The sequence below is a fragment of the Sturnus vulgaris genome, chromosome 3 (assembly GCF_052056855.1).
Source record: "Sturnus vulgaris isolate bStuVul1 chromosome 3, bStuVul1.hap1, whole genome shotgun sequence".
Classification (NCBI taxonomy): domain Eukaryota; kingdom Metazoa; phylum Chordata; class Aves; order Passeriformes; family Sturnidae; genus Sturnus; species Sturnus vulgaris.
Window position 1 is genome coordinate 81,931,141 of NC_142245.1, and position 18,783 is coordinate 81,949,923.

General features: G+C 38.5%; 1 long non-coding RNA gene across 1 annotated transcript; it reads left to right on the plus strand.

Annotated features, from left to right (window-relative positions):
• The first annotated feature begins 4,453 nt into the window (after positions 1-4,453).
• On the plus strand, positions 4,454-18,783 carry LOC148224446 (uncharacterized). The gene is made up of 2 exons (XR_015802637.1): positions 4,454-4,743; positions 10,184-18,783. It is a non-coding gene; the product is annotated as an uncharacterized LOC148224446 (long non-coding RNA).

The following is an 18,783-nucleotide window of genomic DNA, read 5'->3' on the forward strand; positions in this document are numbered from 1 at the left end:
GCTGTGATCTTTATGTGAATTATTATTTGATTTTTAAATTTCATTTTTATTGTGGACTGGATAATAAAAAATGCTTTTGTTTGCATCAAAGCAAGAATTCGGGCCTCCAGCCTTTTTCTCTTGTCCTGTTTTGCAGAGGTCAGCATAAGGCTGAACTTCTCTTACCTTTCTGTCACAAAGTGTTGGAAATCAAAGCATCCACATCTCTAGCCTGGGGTTCCCTTTTAGCAAACTAGTTATCTCACCAAGGGAAAATTGAATGTCCATGCCTTTGTACTGTCTAGGAATATTTAGGGGACAAGCTTTCCCTTTTGACTGTTCAAGGGCCCCATTCAAACAGTGGGATCTTTGAAGTGGAATGGCCCTAAATTCGGAGTCAAACACCATTTGACTGCTGAGATAGCTCAGTGGGTTACAGCATAGTGTTATTAACACCAAGGTTGTGAGTTTGTATCAGCCATTGAAGAGCTGGATTTGAGGATCCTTGTGGGTCCCTTCTAACAGGATAGTCTGTGATTCAGGAGAATAGGTAAGTAGAATATAAGCAATACCATTAGTCTTAGTACCACTGTCTCCTTTTCATTTGCTCAGGAGTGTTTCCATTTCTCTCCATTTAGGGTCAGAACCCTCTTGCCTTTTCCTTCCCTTTGGCTTGGATGAGACACCACTGATGGGTGAAAAAGATCTTTACTGTCTGTATCCATCTTAGGCCTCACCACTTACCTGCCTCCATGTTTGTGAGATGTTAGGTGAAAAAAGCTGTCAGAGTTCACTTACTGATGGTGTCTTTGTTTACTTGTTGTAGTTGTTTCCTTAGTGGGAAAGGAGACTTCTCTGTTCACCACCTCCCCCCACATCTGCATTTATGTGTCTTTCTCAGGTTTACTTAAAGGAGTTGTTAAGGAGTTTATAAGGAGTGTCAGCATGGTCAGAATCATCCTCAAAAGTAGTTTAAAGCAGATTACCATATCATTAATAGTTTAACACTATTATATATATTTATTGCTATTACTGATTCTGTTGGTGCAGCAAGGTCTTGACCAGATTCTCAGAAACTTTACTGCAGGGACAGAAACTTGAAAGTCCAGTCAGCTCTTAAAACTTGGTTCTTAAATAGGAAAGGAAATCAATCTATGAACTATTGCAGGCAATCTACTTTGGATAGGACTTCTTACTGGCACTATGGTAAAAGGGATACACTGGAGATAAGAAATTCTTAAAAGATAATTTTTGCATCAATTGTTTTTAGGCAAGGAAAGCATAGGAGCTTTATCTCCTGTGTAGCCAATGCAAGGATTGTTGTGGATGCCTTTGAAAGAAGCAGTGTAGTGGACTGAAAATTAATGCTTTGCCTTATTACATTTGAACTCATTGCTGCTTTTTAATTTTTGTCTCAGTCTAACTGGGTCCTCCTGGAGAACTGTAAACCTCTTTGCTTTAGCTTTGTGTCTCTGGATACAAAGCTGAAGAATATTTTGAAAAATGAAATGCTTTTGAAAAATAGTTCTCCGTAAACCTGTCTGCTTTAGACTACTGCTTCACATGAAAGAATCATGACCTGCTCCAACTGTAGGTATGTGGAAATAACAAACTTGCACATTCTGCTCTTTGTCCTTATGGTCCTGTGAATAATTGTGGACAGCTTATCATGGCCAGATATTAACTAAACTATGATGTATGGTTCAGGATTTCTTTGGGTTATGAGATTGGGGTTTTTTATTGGTTCATGACCTCTTTGTTGGAGCTGGTTTTGTTTTTTTTTGTCATATCCATTGCTCCATCCACCACCCACCCCTATCCCAAGGGAAGTTACAGATGGGAAATGAGAAGTATAGAGACACTTACTATGGTTAGGGATTTTGGACTGGCATATGAAAGGTCTCCTCCCACTTTAGTCAAACAGAAAAATAGGTTCACTCAAGTAGGAGTAGTGTGCTGTGCATTATTATTTGGACACTTATTTTCAGCAAGGATGATGGGATCAGGTAAAAACTATTGAAAATGTCATTTGCTGTTTCATTTTTGTCAGTTCTGGCATTTGGGAAGAAACAAGAACAGTTCCATGTTTTCGTTCTGGAAATATTGCTAATAGCTCATAGCAGCTGGAGGAGATGCAGTGGGTAGAGCAGGAAAGTACAAACACATGGCAATTTGAAAGATTTATCATAGAATAAAAGTTGATGATCTTTTATTTATTAAGAACATCAATCAATGTCTGTTCTGGAAGAAGGAAGATTTTATGAATAGGAATGTAATATTTCTTCAATTAACTTATTAGAAGTGTTCAGAGTTGGATGTTTGTAATGCTGCCTTGGACTCTGAAGCAATATGCTGACATCCAACAGACTCAAGAACTGGCTTTTTTACTCTTGCTCTCTTCTTTCATAACATCTCTTTTGGATTCTACTGCTGACAGCATAATGATGATTAATTTCACTTACTGGATGTTGAGTCCCTTTTAACCTTGCTGAGCAGTTCATGGGGAGAGAAACTAAGTCTTAAGTTTTTTGAAGTCCAAGTGTGAGGAAGAACTGGAAAATGTCATAGACTCCTATGTCCTGTTGAGCTGTATAGAGTATTTCCCATGTGGCTCCCCAGACTTTCTCAGATACCAGTTTGTCAGACCTGTTTTCCCACAAGTATCTGTGCCTTGAATATCTCCAGGAAGTATGGCTGCTTCTTCATGTGCTCTTGTGTGGTGATGCAGCTGTGGCTGTAGAGCCAATGTATCAAGCCCAAGCCTTTGGAACTCTCCTGGCTTCCTTCTATCAGTTTAACACATTTTGGATAAGGTTAAAATGGAGAAAAAAAAATAACCACTACAGAATGCATTTCTTTTAATGTTTTATGAGTTGCACGACCTGAAACATGGTCTTGCAGTAGTAAAATTACCAAGGGCTGTTTTAAGTTTTTGTGATAGTATTTAATGGCAAATACTAACTATATAGTACCAGAAAGCTTGCTTTAAAAGGAAAAAAAAAAAAAAAAAAGCAAAGATTATTTTCTCAATAATTCATCTTATGCTCTTGATGCATGCCATGGAGGTTACAGTAACTTCTAGACAGTGCTATGGAGGTGCAGGCATGTAAGCAGTGAAGAGTGGGATGGAGAGCTGACAGAAATCAGGAGCCAGTTTTCTTCTCATGTACCTTCACATATTCACTTCAATGGTAGAAAATGCTTCCTAATGAGCAGAGTAAATTTGGGGCAAAATTGTCTTCTTTCCCTGTGGCTAAAAGCATTTTAAGCAGGTTAGTTGTCACAGAGATTATTTTAGTTCTCTCCTGTTTTGTGTGAGACAGGAGAGAGACCAAGAGTGCGGTGTCCTGGTCCCGCTTCTTCTCTCACACGTGTTGTTCTCACCAAGTAAAAAGTCCTGAAAGTTGTTTTCAGTTTCTTTATGAAAGATCATAGTACCCTGGTCAGAGAGACTGCATTACTTTTCCCTCTGTCATATTTGGTTGAGATGTAAATTTAAAAATCAAAACACCTGTTAGGGTAGATTAGCTAACTTGTTAATACATTTGTGTCATGGTTTAATCCTGGCCGCCATCTCAGCCCCACACAGCTTCTTGCTCATAGAATACTTCTGTTTTTCTTTTTACTTCTTCTGTTTTCCTTTCTCTGCTTTCTTTTTTCCTTTTTTATTTTCCCTTTCTCTTTTTTTTCTTTTTTTTTTTCTTTTTTTTTTTTTTTTAACCTGTAAAGATTTGTCTGGAACTAGTAACTCTAAAATCTAAACCCTGCTGCTAGTGCTATGAGCTGTCATTATCTCTTTGGCACTTAACTTGACTTCTGCAAGTACCATGACCACTTAACCCAGTGTCATGGGTTGAATTTGGCAATTCTGACTTTTCAGAAATAGCTTTCCAGCTGTCAGTGGCTCAGGCTTTTGACAACCCTTTTATTTTTGATGATCCACTCATCTTTTAAGTGATGCTTTCAACCTGGCTCAGCTTTTCTCTGTGTTGTCTTTATGGGCACAGAGAGGAATTCCTATCTGGCAGGGACAGTCTGGAAGAATAATAAATATGTCCACTTGGAAACCTCTGCTTTATTTTCCTGTTTCTTTCTAGTGCCTGCCTTAAAATTCTCCATTAGTTGATGTGATGATGTTTTCTGTTTGATTGTGAGGCCAAAGTTCTTGTTCAGTTGATGTATTTTCACATAGCAAGGTCACTGTCTCAGCAATTAGCTATCTATCTCTCAGTCACTTTAGTGAAGTACCTGTTTGGATTGTGATATTTTTCATTCAAAATGAAACAGAAAAAAAATACACCCCAATGCCCCCCCCACGCATAAATCAACTAAGTGGAAAAAGGGAAAAAAAACCAAACCCAAAAAACCCCCCGTCTACTCATTGCCTATTATCCTCTAATATTCTTTACTACTAGTTTTTACCTATTTTTAAAAGTTCTGGCTGGCTTTTGTCAAGCAGACATTTATTTCAAGATGTTCTTTCCAAGTATTTCGTGTCCATCTCTTGATAATGAAGCTGATGTGCAATCCAGCAGCTCGCTGCCTTTTCCTGGAGTGGTACTTCTGCTCTGCCTGGCAGATCTCATGCTGTATGCTGATTGCTTCTTCATTCACTGCTTTATTTTTCAGGATGTGGTAGCTGGCTTCCAGCTCCCATCAACACTCAAGCTGCAGTGTGCTGAGACAGTATCCTGTAGAAGCTTACTCCATTTGTTATCTCAGGTGGCAAATGTACTTGGAGGTTTTTTTTTGAGAAAATATCAGGTAATTTTATACCCTAGATTATTGATCTGATAATGTAGTGGGATTTTTACCTCTTTAGCGTCAGTGACAGACAATGTGTCACTCATATACTGTAAATGACTTGTAAATCTGGTTTTATTCAACTTTATATATTTTTTCCTATGTCTTAGTGTATGTCTCAGGTTTAGTTACCATATACATTTTTTTTAATTCAGAAGCTGTGGCTTTTCTTCCCTATGCGAAATTTCAACCCTTTTTCATGAGTCTAAATGTTGTTTATAATAAAGCCCTCAGACTCATCTTATTGTAGGTTTAATTTGCACTATTTAGTAAAGACTTTAGCATGGGAAAAAAAAGTGCTGATTTTCTCTTTGGTATCTGTTTTCCTGTCCATTTGCTGCTGTCTTTTTTGTTTGTTGGGTTTTGGGTTTTTTTTAAGGCTATGACTAACCTTTACTTTTAACTTATTGTGGCTTCTTTAATGTCATCTCTGAGAAATCTCAAAGTTATCAGCAGTTGAATTTGTTCCTAAAACCCCTGACACGATGATTCTATGCATAAGGTTTTTCCATTAAGTTTTCTACATGATATTACTGCTTTTCTAATTTTATTTTTTCTGTATCTTGTACATTTGCTATTGACTGAGTGCTAGTTGCTTTTCTGTGTCACTTGCATGCTCCTTTCTCCTCAGTGTTCTTGTTTGTGTACAAGTTTGTTTCTCAGGTCTGTGCAAGTATCTACTGTTTGCTAGAGTTTGCATCTTTCTGTGCTTTCATTTCAGCTGTTGCCTTTTCCTTCTCTGTTATTAATGCCATCTGTTCATCTCTGGAAACTGGGTAGTTACACAAGCCTGTCTTTTTTTGTAGCTTGACAAAATATTGTTGTGGGATTCCTTCAACATCTTGATAACCCTGTTCAAAATGTCATTTTTCACACATGCCATTTTTCTACGGCTTTAAACTGCTTTTGGAAGGTTCCCAGGATTCCTCTCCCTCACCCCCCACAATATTCTGTTTCATTTAAATGCCCTGGCATTGTGTTGCTCCAGTTTTAAATTGCTGTTCCTTGCTCCACTGAGCTTAGCTTCCCTCTCCCAGTCTTTTTCTCTCTTATTGCAATTGCATGGTACCTCTCTTTATCTAGGGAAACACTACTTATTATACATCTTCCCTTTAAAGTTAATCTGCTTGCAAATAAGAATCTGATCTACTAACAGATTCTCATTGGTTATATTTTATTTATGCATTTCTTTGCAATATTCATAACATCTAATTTCATGTCTGTTTCTGCAGTCTAGATCTATACCCAGCTTTGCTTCACCAGGGAGTCACAATCACACTCCATTTTTTTCTAGCCTTCTTATTACTTCCAGATGTAAACAGCTGTCTTTTTTTAGCCCGCATTAAGGCTTTTTTTTTGTTTGTTTTTGTTTTTTGGTTTTTTTTTTTTAATACAATGTAGAAATGGGATTGAAGTTTACAATCTTTTCTGTGCTTCTACAGAGGCCTGTAAAACTGTGGTCAGACACATCTCTGGTAACAGTTCTCTGTTCCCACAGTGCTTTATAATTGTTAGCCAGCACATTTGGGCAGTAAAAGCCATTTCCTACACACCTGGGATTTCTCCTTATCGGATACCCTTTGATGTACTATCTCATATATAAGTTTACAACAGTAAGTGCTAGTGTTTTAAGAAGCTTAATCAAATATCTGTGAAATCAGATTCAGAGAAGTCAATGAGACTTGAGTAAGATAAGATAAATCAATAGAGGGACTCTACCCGCCCAGGAAAATAAAAGTCTTTCAGGTACTTCCAGCAGAAAATCTCCAGTACCAAGCGTGTCTCCTTTGTCCTGTCTTGTGTAAACTGACACATCATTTTGGAGAACGGGGATGCAGGTTTTTGTGAGAAGCCTGTGCAGAGCTTGCTGTAGGAAGCTCAGCAATACATTTCTGTCTCAGGAACATATGTCTGGCCATGCCATGGGCAGAGATGGGCAGTGCAAAGGAAAGTCTCTGCTGACTTGCTCCTCCTTGTAGGCTTTACTACAAGGCCAGTGGCTCTTCCAATACATAACTTCATATTATTACCTTCCTTTTCTGTTCTGAACAAGGAAATCTGCTTTATATTAAAATTAAAGACTGACATCAACCATGTGAATTAAGAATCTCAAAACTCAGCAAGTTTTGCGATTGCAACATTAACCTAATCAAATCCTGATCTAAGTGCAAGTCCTTGATATTTAATGCACACAGGCTACTATTCAAAAGGCAACTGACAAATCCATAGGTCCAGTAAAGTACTCTGAACAGGTTTACAATAGTGGGTTGACTTTGAATCTTGGTTATCTTTGAATCGGAGCTTCAGCTTCCAATAATTTTCTTTGTGTGTGGGGCCTCAATGAGTTTATAATCCCAGAGCATAGCCTCCTGCAGAGTAGTTCACCTGAATCATGATCAGTACCCTCCTAAAAAGGGAGCAATTTCTGCCACTGCTGACATCTGTATGACACTGAGACCTTTATAGACAGTTATATGAAAAGTTCTGTGTTAAACGCTGTAATTACTGCAATGAACTTTTAGTATTTTTAGTGAGGAGCTGTGATTAGCAGTTGATGTTCATGAATCATGCAGGTAAGCATTCAGACTTGCCACTTAGTAAGAACACTAGCAATTTTTTCAGGACAAATTATTTTAGAGTAATTAATAACAACCCCAGAGGGCTACCAAATCTCCACAAATGAATGCTTGGAGGGAAAACAATTACAGAGCTAATAGATATCAAAACATAAATCTCATGTTCCATGGCTGAATAACAAGATTTGACTATCAATTTTTACTGCTTGGAAATGAGTTTTCTTTAAGCATAGTCAGAAATTGTTTTAATTACTTCAGTTTATTTCTGGAAGTGGCTTTTAATATGCATCTATGTACTTAAAGGGCCATTCAAAGTAGTTAGAGCTTGGCGGTGTATCAACGAAAATAATGTACTAACTTTACTATGCCTGTGTGAATTTGCATAAAACATCCTTTTTTAAAACCCATTACATTCTTAGAAAAGGATGACTGTGATTCGGAAAGTTCAGTAAATGAAGCAAGAGCCAGGTGCTTTTTTCTTGGCAATGAGAAATATAGCACATAAGTGCCTGGTTTCTAGTGGGGAAGTACAATAGCAGTATGGATGTGCAAGTGTGCATGAAAAAGTAAATTAGGTTGATACAAGTCCCTGATTTAATTGCCTTCATTTTTGCAATTTATAGTAACTACATAATCTCTTTAGCCCTGATCTTCTTCATATAATGTCCCCAGCCCCCTTAGTTTCTCAAAATTATTTTTTTGACAGCTTCTTAGCACTTTCTTTTGTGTCAAGTCACCTACAGAAGCAGAAATGAAGCCATTCTGTGAGAAGTGTTCTGCAGCGCTGAACCTCATAATTAGGTACAGTAGCTGTGGGTTTCAGTTTAAATTCTTCTCACCTGAGTAAAACAGAGAGCATGAGACTGATTTGGTAAGAAATCACAAGATCACTTGGAGTTTATACACAATAGCTGACTTTCTAGTGACCTTTTCTTGGAAAAAAAAAGTAAAAGAGAAATTTTTGTGAAACACAGTGATCAAGACCCAATCAAACTGTACTACAATATTTTTAGTTTAAGTGCATTTCTTGTGGTGACGGTTTCTCAAAGTCTTTTGTACTCACTACTCGTTATAGTTAGTTCAGTCAAAGTAACTGTGACCTGGCTGATTTTATTTTATTCCCCCCTCTCTTTTGAGTGTCACTAAGAAGGCTTAAAAATGAAGTCTAAGTGAAGGAAATAAATTGACATTTCTTGAGAAAAGAGCAGGCTGCTAGAGAAATGCAATGTTTCATTTTGCCATTGTGAGATAAGAGTGTAGCACACGAACTTAGTGCATAGGCTCAGCTTTTGCAATATGTACCATTCGTATCAGCCCAAATAATGCAATCCACTTGTGCTTGATCTCAAGATGGATGAGGGGACACTCACTTTGCAGTAAAAGAGGATGCTTAGAAGTCTGACAGGGCAGTGGAATGTTGTGTTGGTCTATGGATAAGGCATGCACAAAACAAATCAGTTTTGAACTAAAAGCAAAAGCTACTGTAAAAACATCCTCTTTGCCTTGAAGAAACTTCCTTTCTGCTTTTAGACCTCTTGTGCTGTCACCCCATTTACCTCCACTACAGCTGAACTTGCAACTTCCCTCTAAGAACATCTCCCATGTCTGAACTATGTAGATCTATTGTTTCCCCCTTTCTGTGAGAGTTATGCCCACTGACAGCTCTGGAAAGGTTTATTTAGATTCTAAGTTAAGCAATGAAGATATTTGTGAAGAATGGTTACAAGATGTGGTTTTCCCTGGTGTCCAGTCATAGCTTTGTGCCTCCTGTTCTTGAGAGGAGATTTAATGAACCTCTGAATCAGGAGCCTCTACCAGCGAGGCTTAGTTGTGAATTTGGAAGTAAAGAAGATTCTGAGGCTGGGGCCAGAGCAGGAGTCTGTGAAGGATTTGAATCTCTCTGTGCCAGCATCACTGACACATACCAGTAGAGTTGAGAAATCGGGATTTTAATTTCCCTTTCTCTTGGACTTTTCTAAACCAGCAAGGGGATCACACTTGCTTCTTGGCCTCAGTTCACAGCCCCATAGGACTTTTTCACTGCTAATCATGACTACACAGATTGTTTCATGAAGCCACACCATTTGCTGACACAGGGCAGGAATGTGAAAAACAAGAAGGCTAGACATCTCAGAAATGCCAAAGGTGAAAATCCCTACATAACATGACTGCTTTTTATGGCAATTTCGCTAGTGGAAATGAGGGGGAGAGCCAGAAAGCCTTTCACAAGTCAGGTTTCCACAGACCACGAACAAACAGTGAGTTCTTGGTCTGGAAACTGTAATAGAAACTGGCTCAGACAAGCCAGCCCAGAGCAAGATCCTGTGGCTGTACTTTCCCTCATTATCCCTCCCCCTTTCACACACACACACACACAAAAGCACCTCAAAAGTCACTGCCTGAGTTAACACCTGACCACTGGTAAAAGGTGCATCCTTAATTCATGGCCATTCCCTCTAAATCATCAAAGGAAAGGTCTCAGACCATCTAGTGGTTAAGATGTGGGGAGCTGTAGAAGCTTTGTCCAGGGGTAAGGCTCTGTGTACTGGCATTGGACGCTGTTGGAAAGAAACCTAAAGTGGTTTTGATCTTTGTGGGTGAGCAGGTCCTGAATACATTTTGAACCTATTTCTGCACTAGCCTGACCATGAACATTTCCTCTGGAATCAAAATTTCTGACTGTTGCTTCTAGTCTGAGTTCTTGCTGTCTTTCCTCATTCCTGTAATTTTTTTTCCCTGTGACCTTCCTATGTGATGCCTTTTCTCTTACAATTTCTTCTCATCTCACCATCACAGTAAATATTTCTTCCTTGTTTTGTTTCCAGAAATGTGTTTTAGAGACAAAATACAATATAATTTTTAAAGGTCCCTCCTTTCTGCTTTCCTGTTTGCTGTGTCTCATATCTCACACCTCCAGTCTCCCAGCAGGTATGTTTAAGATTTTCATGTTTAATATAACCAAAGTGTTATTACCAAGTCTGAGGAAGTCATGTAAAACAGTGAGGATTACAGCAATTTTGTGCTGTGTACAGGGACTGATGTTGGTTGCTCTGGAAAACAACATCTTTCTTTGCTGAGTGCCTATGGGTATTATTTCACAAAATGTACATCTACTTAAGAAATGTCAGTCTGTAGGGGAGCAGCTGGAAGCCAAAGCATGTTATGGCTCTTTCCCTGCTCAGCTACTCTCTGGCTGGGGTATGGCTGGGGTTTGCAGCCACTCAGCTTATCATAAAGAGCATATGGAGCTGTGTGAGTGTCTGGGGGAGCAATGCTCTTTCTTTGCTTTTACTGCCAAATGGAGTGAAAGTATCTTCTGATTATGTTTATGCCACTTAGTCCCCAGCTGTGAACTCAAGGTGGGCAGCAACCTCTCTGTGCCTGCTGATGAAATGCTGTATTTCTCAGAAGTGTGGAGTGGGTGGGGAAGTTTCCAGGAAAGAATGGATTTGTCTTTGGTACATCTCATGTACGATGTAACTAGTGCCCTCATCACTAGCTGTGAGCAGGAGTAACAAAGTCTGGGTCTGAAAATACAGTAAAATTTTCTGACTTAAACAAAACTGTAATTCTGAAAAGTACAGAATAAGAAAATATTCCATGGATAAGGGGCAGGTCAGAAGGCATGGTTGGTTCCCCAGGCTGCTGAGATGAGATGTGCAGTTTCCAGTCTAGCTATCCTACTAACATAAAAAAGACAATGTCCTATCAGTCAATTTTTTAGGACTTTATTAAAATGTGCATTTGGGAAAAAATCTAAATACTGGGTCATGCCCACCTAAGGCAGTTCTGTTCACAAACTGTTTTTGTTTTAATTTCTTAACCAAAGTTTGTTTCCAGTGTTTTGTCAAATGGCTGATGGAAGACTAATGTTCAAGTAAGCTATGCAGCATAGCTTTATTTCTTCACTACAAAATTCAATGCAAATGACTACTGAGAGAGAGAGCACTACTTACTTTGGAGTCAGATTAATCTTGCTGAAGCTCATGCAGCAGAAAACCATCAAGAAAAATCACTGTAGGAAATCTACTGCTTAAAGAGTTAAGCCAGAAGAAGAGCTTCACATTGTGTGGGGAAGACTGGGTTATTATGGTAAGCATGATTTGAGGGCATTTCTTCCTTATGGATATTAGCCCTACTTATACATGAAAGGTAAGAACACTTCAGACTATGTATTTGCAACTATTATCTCAGTTAATTACCCATTCAAATTGAAACATTTAAGGATAATCTCCATTTTGTAATTAGAGTTATTAATCTGTTCTTCTATTTTTTTCTGTGCAAATCATGCTTCCTAGATTACTTTGAACTTTCTTCCTAAGGCTCTGGCAATTTAAGGATCTCTTTTATTTCCTTATCAGATTTAGTGCTGTGTGGGGAAGTCTCTGTGTACATGGAGTTGATGCTTTGCAGTTGGGTGAATGCGTGCAATGATTACAGGTCAACACTACTGTTAGTAACATTAATGGAATGAGGAAGGAAAAATAATATTTCACTGAAGGAAAAATAATATTTCCATATAAACAAAAACTAGTAGAGCCTGGGGAAAGGTGTGCAACTGGCAGATGTATATATAACATTTTCTAATCTCCTTTTCACACTGATTATTGTGCTCAGCACTTGTTAGTGTCATGTGGAACTGGAGATATCTTTACATTCTTCTTCCTCCATCAAAGGTATTTTTTCATTTTGTGTCTTCCATCAAAGGTCTCTTAAACTTGGTGGTTTGGTTCCTTTGTAATAAGCCTGGGTTCCCCTAAGGTCTCATATCCAGTTGCCACCCAGAAATAATTACTTTTATTGCATTAAAAATAACAACTCACTGTCAGTGTTATTAAGTAAAACACACTATGAAATGAGTACCACTCAGTCGTGACCTTACTGTTGTTTTGCCGTTCTCTGCGAAGTTCTCGCTTTATCTTACGTTATCCACCAGTTTATATCAGCAGTGCCTGATGTGACATGACAAGATGACAGAGCTTTGCTCCCTGCCAGCCAGCTCCACCACTCATGAATGCTAACAACAGCACTGGGAAACAACTTGTGGAAGAAGGGCTTGTGCTCTGCCTGCATTGCTGCAGGCATCTCTAAAGTTACCATTTTTATGAGATTGCTGAGGAAGTGATGAATTTCAGATGCAAGGGATATTTTACAGGGCATTGCTACTGCAGTGTGCTATGAGATATTTGTGACTTTTGATTGCCTTAGAGCTATGTCTAATATCATGAGTCACAAATTCAAGTGCAGAATGTTCTAATGGCATATTAACATTAATGAGGAAATACTGGGAAATCTGAAGACAGCCTGAGCACACCAGTAATTCTCCTACTTGAAATTTTGATAAAGTAATGGCTAACTGGGCACTGAGACAGTAAAATTCTCTTTCAAGGAGTAAATGGTTTGATTTATTGGACTCTTTCTGTAATTTGGATATCTTTTCTTTTAGTAAGTAGATTCTATTTATTCACTCTTATTGTTTTAAATTTGTCCTCATTTTTATCTACCTCTGTATTCTTCTAACATGATTAGCAAGTCTGCAGTAAAATAAAGAATCTTTTAAATCCCAAGCTCGTTGTTCGAAAATTATTTAAACACAATTACTGGAGTTGTTACAAGCTATTTGTCATAGAAGATACTCAAACTCTCACCTGGGACCTCAAACCTGGAAGACTCATGCTGGTTTTATTCTTCAATTAGATCACGTTGCCATTCAATGGAACTGTGGTATGCAGCATATCTTAGTGTTTACAGTTTAGTTGTGTTCACTAATTTGTATATTTCTTCTCATTTATGTGAACTTTCTTCTGATCATGGTGTTGTCAAGATAATTTCAATATTCTACATATCATGTATTTTAAGTTTGGACCTAGGTCTATATTTTAAATAATCTCTTTAGTAAAAGGGAAGTTCTTTAAAATGTTTTTCAAATAAGGGGATAGGCTTTCTTCCACCACCTGGTCTTTTCTGTCAGCATCAAGACCTAAATCTTTCCATCTGAAGACATATAAGCAGTGAGAAGCCATGGCACAGGAAGACATCAAATTGAAGATGAGGAGAAGCTCCATTTTGGAGGTTGGATGTCTCTGAAACTGATGTTTTCTAGGTTTTCAGGACATCATAGCAAATTGAACTCATCAGGTAAAACAAGCACATTAAAAATGTATCCTTTGTAGAGAATCAGTTGATTGGTTTGAAGAACAACTGAATTTCTGAAATGTTTAAGGAACCCTGCAAGGGAGGAATGGGAGTAGGTGAGGTGTTCTTAATAGGGCAGGACACTCCTGGCTATTGTTTTTTGACTTTTAAACAAGAAAAGTAATATTTGTGCAGCGTTAAAAACCGGTTGTCCCTGGTCCTCCATGTTTGTCCTCATTACTGTCAGGGACTGCCTATAATTTTGGTTGTTTAAGATTTTAAACTTTTAAAAATGAGTAATGTAAAACTTGGTCTTTTTTTGAAAATACATGAGAAGGACTAAACACAGTTTTTTATTGCTTGCTGGGATCAAATATCTGCAATCATAATATGGGAAAATGCTCTATAAAGAGGCCATTTGAACAGAAATAAATCTCTGTTTAAAAACAGTGCTGCCATTCATTCATAAGAAAAGTTTTAGTGGCCTCATAGTCTCATTAGAAAAGATTTGTCTCTAACCAGAATGCTGAACTCATCTAAGGTAAACACAGTTTATGATGACAACAGAAAAATTTTGCTGGCAGAAATTCATGGCCTTGCAAGTATATACGAAGGAATACTTTACTAAAGTACTTTTATGCTAATGGAGGAATTAAAAAACCATTACAAATTTGTCACTTAAGAAAGAAATAGATCAACCCCCTCAGACTCCATAGTACAAAAACTGGTAAAAATTTCTAGTGCAGACCTGAAATGATAAAGCCAAAGGAAAACATCTCCACAGTATAGGGGCAGACAGATTAGAAATAAAATTTCTCTTTTGCCTATATAAGCTACAAACACCCTCTTTTTGCAGATTGAAGAACATACAGGAAAGAAAAGTGGCTTCTTAATTTTGGGGTTTTTTTTAAGGTATATCTAATTAGTTTGATCTATAGCTAATTCTTTGAAAGCACTGACAAAGATGTGGGTTGAAAGATATTTGTAACATCACTGCTTGATTTGGGTTAATGAATCAGGAAAAGCTTTTCAGCGTGGTCTGTTCAGTATCAACCTGAGATCATTAAGGAATCTTCCTGTACCTGGACCACCCCAGTTCCCCATAAACCAAAGCATAATGAGGTGAAATGTTTGTCTCCACGTATTTATTTACCGCTCTTGGATGGTTCAGAAAAAGGCCCAAATAATGTTTTTCCTGGTCTGAGAGGTAGCTTTATTGTTCTCTATTGGAAAGTTCATGTTGGTCCAGGAAGCAGGATTTGGACTTCATTTTGTTAGAAAAACATGTTTTACTGCATTCTGAGTAATTTCTGTTGGCGACAATTATGCTTTTGAAAGAAGGATAAATAATGCTGTATGGAGCTCCAGCACCTCTCTTGGGAAACCTATCTCTTTTCATTAACTTATGAAAACATAAAACTAGGAAATGTGGCTATTTTTTATGTGTGAATTGTTGAGCTGTTGAGGGTACAGATGTCAGCTGTAGCTCTTAACAACTCTCAGCTTATCTCCGTTGATTTACATTGATACACCACCACTCTTTGGCCACTGAAGCACTGAGAAGGGGTTTGAAGGGAAATACTACTCTGTGTCAAAACAGCTATCAGCAGATTGAAGAGGGAGTAAATCCAGAGAGGAGTAATGGGTTGAACAATGCAGACTGTGAGAGGATGTGTTGTTCTCCCTGAGACCTCTGGCTCCCACAGAGGAGCAATGGGAGCAGGGAGGACAACTCAGCCTGTACTGGGATGGTGCTTCCACATGAGTTACAGATACATTGCATATTCAAAAGCAGTAATTGGCAGAAAAATATAAGCACTCAAACCCGGGGCTTTAAGTTCTAGACAGGTTAGCTGCTGTGAATCATTCATTAATAGCTGCTGCTGATTTTTTGTTCCTGGACTTTGAAGTCAATGTTCTTTTGAAGTCAATGATTGAGACTGACAATGGAATACATTTTTCTTCCTTATTAGAAAATGTTTAAGTTTAGAAGATTATGTGGTGTTTGGCTACTTGGAAAGTTGCATCTGTGTGATGCTTTTGGCATCATCATTTCTTGCTTGTGGTGGATGATGACGGTTGCTCCAGTGGAAAAATGTCATGTGATACTTGTCTATGCCTTCTGCACAGTAGGGATCTTGTCTTTTTTTACTTGACCACAGATGAACAGATATATGGTTGGAGCTATCTGCTGAGTTTTGTATGCATGTATGCATACTTTGAAATAAATCAAGTGAACAAGGAACAATAGCTCTCTGAAGCTGTGTTTTCCTTGGCTATGCAGTCGGTGCCTGGAATGCAGTTTTAGCCAAATGTCTGTAGGGATGTCCCTGAATGCAAAATATGGGCTATCCAGACACCCTTGTTGTGTGTCTGTTCACAAGGTTGTGGACAAGGCATCTGAATGCTTTTGGCACACTGATGTGTGGACTTGGAGAATTGTGTTTAACAAGTGCACCACTACATGGTTTTTGAGGCTGTTGAGTCTTGAGATGCAGGAGTGCCTCGCCCAGCAGATGCTGGAGCCTCATTAGATTCTGAAATTGAATCTGTGGCACCAAAAAAATTGTTATAAAGGAATAAATAAAGAAAGAACCCTTTATGCTGAAGGGTCTCTCTTGGACTTGATGGACCTGGTGTGTTCTCTAGCAATTCCTGCTAGGTGAACATTTTCTAAAAAATTCTTCTCCTGTCTGTTAAAATGGATGTAGTACTTTAAGTTCTTGTCAGTTATCAGCAGGCAGAGAGGGCAGGGAGACAGATGGCATCATTGCACACATTCTGGGAGATTGCCCCTCTTCCAGGATACTGGCCTAGTAAGGAAACATTGGGCATCTGAGTCACTGCAATTATTCATACGAGTTCTAGAATCTCATGGCAAACATAAGGTAACACCATGTACCTAATGGAAGAGTTTTTAAATATGGATTGCATGACTTTCTTCAGAACTCCAGAAAATCCCTGGGTGTGCAATAAATAGATTGTATTACTTTCTTCAGAATACCTGAGTGTGCAATAATGCAAACTGTGTGTCTCAGATCTGCTCTTTTACTGGTTGGAAAAGATAGGAAAAGAAGGTAAGTAATGCAACAAAAGCATGTGCTCAGTACTGGCATAGACCAGAATAGCAGCACTAAGGAGAACATCCTAAGTCTGCAGGAATTGCTGGGTGTAATCCTTGCTGCCACAGATGGCATCTTTACAGCACTGACTTCAGTGGGACCTTTGGTGATTACAACACATCAAGATTTCACTGTTTGTTCTTGCTCTGGCCCGCACCCGCTTGTAAGTTAAATATATAAACACTCAGACAAACCACTAATTTCAACAGTTCTATCCATGTGTGTAGCCTTAGGTGTGTGCTGAGATGGGATTGCCTGTCCCATGGAACCCACTGTGCTGCATTGTTTGCTACTGAACTGCATAAAACAATCTTCTTCACAGGCTTCTGGAATGTCAGTGAGGTTGTTTAGATTAGTGTTCAGATGAGATAATTTCTTCTAAAGCCAAAACCAGATATTACTGAAGATAAAGTGAATGATCCCAGAATCCACTCCTTGGAGCTGAATTTTATTGGGATGGATTCTGAAGACTGTCTTATCTTCACGAAAGAGTTGTTCGAGTTTAAGTCGATTGAGAAAGTTTGTTTAGTCAAATGTATCCCATCCACTGTGTGGATACTGCAAATAGAATGAAGGGCTTCTCTGGCAGATTTTGTAGTATAATCAAACCAGTTTTTGAACTCAAGGAAACAAGACAGGCTGCCCTAAGACCTGAATGAAATTTATTAAATTGATACTGAATTTAATTCCTTGCTCTGCTCTCTGGTTTCCTATGGGAATTTGAGGTATACTTCAAACCTGACTATTTCACTTTTACCCAAGATGGGGATTGCAGTGCTGTGGCTCTTCTGGAACTAGAAATAAATTCTGTTTACCCTCAGCATTGTTGGTGCTTATGCCTGCTTTTTCAGAATGGGGATAACAGCAATTTCTCCCCTCTGGGATCTTGTAATGGAACAAAGATTACCTGTAGTAAGCAGCACAGATACGACAAAACCAATTGCCATACAACTTTGAAGACAGTTAAATTTGTGCATTTTGTGCATTTAGCTCAGGTGGGTGAAACTGCTGTGTGACAAGAAGATCTCTGAGTTATTGAGAAGGCCTGATGGATGGTGTTTACCTTTTCCTTTTCTTTCCAGCTAACTCCTTCAGGGGAAAAACTGTCCAGTGTTTGTCAGCTGTTTTGCTTTCCTCCTCTTACTCTTGTGAGCTCGTGCAATCCCATTTGTCTGTCCATGCACGATTCAGGCCATGATGGATGAATTGTTTGAGCATGATGGTGGAGTTGAGAAAAGTCAAGACTCAGACCAAAGTCCAGGGGAGGTTCTGTTCTCAAACCTTTTGGGCATATTTCTTGTTATTTTTAATGGACTACATAAAATCCAAATTACACTAGGAAATATGAAGAAGAGGAAGAAATAAGGAGGGAAATGATTGAGCGTGGGCAAATTAAAGGAGCCAAGATGGTGTTCATCTTCATAAGAGGAAAGTTTCATTTTTTTCTAGTTTGCTTATGACACTTTGTGATTTTATTATCATGTGCATTCAGTGCTTCTAAAGAAAAGGGGGCTGGGAGTTCAGCAGAATTTCCCCATGGTCATTGCCACTAGCTCTTATTTGTTTGGTTTCCAAAAAGGAGCCAAGAGTTGTTTAATCAAAGGACAAAAATCCAAATTTATCTTTAATCCTTCATATTGTCTCACTCTGTGCATGTTGCCAATAGGAAGGGAGGCTGTGTTAGCTGTAGAATAAAGAGATATTGTATTTGTTGGCAAAGCAAATTCCTAATTATTTTCTTTGTTCTGCTTTGGTATTCTGTTTCTGAGGTAAACTCCAGAGAGATTTCTTGGAATTTTATGGGCTCTTGGCCTACAGTGAACGGATGTCTTGAGATTTCCAGCTCACCAGTTGGATGAGAACATAAAGGTCTGCACGTCAAGAGAAAGACCCGTCTCTTATCTGCTGTGCTGGACACGATTTATTGCCTTGGAAAAATGAGATGCTTTCTATCCAGTTCTCTTGGAAAAGTGGCATTCCTAAGCTTGCTTGTTGGCACCAGCCAAGCAAATGCCAGGAAACTCATAGTATTCTTCGAGGAACACAGATTTTGCTTTGAAATTTCTGTAGAAATTCTTTAAAGTAACACCCTCTCCGTGAGTTACTGCTCTGAAAATTTAACTTTGTGTAGCAGGTTGGATATCTTCAAATAAATTATTAAATAAAGT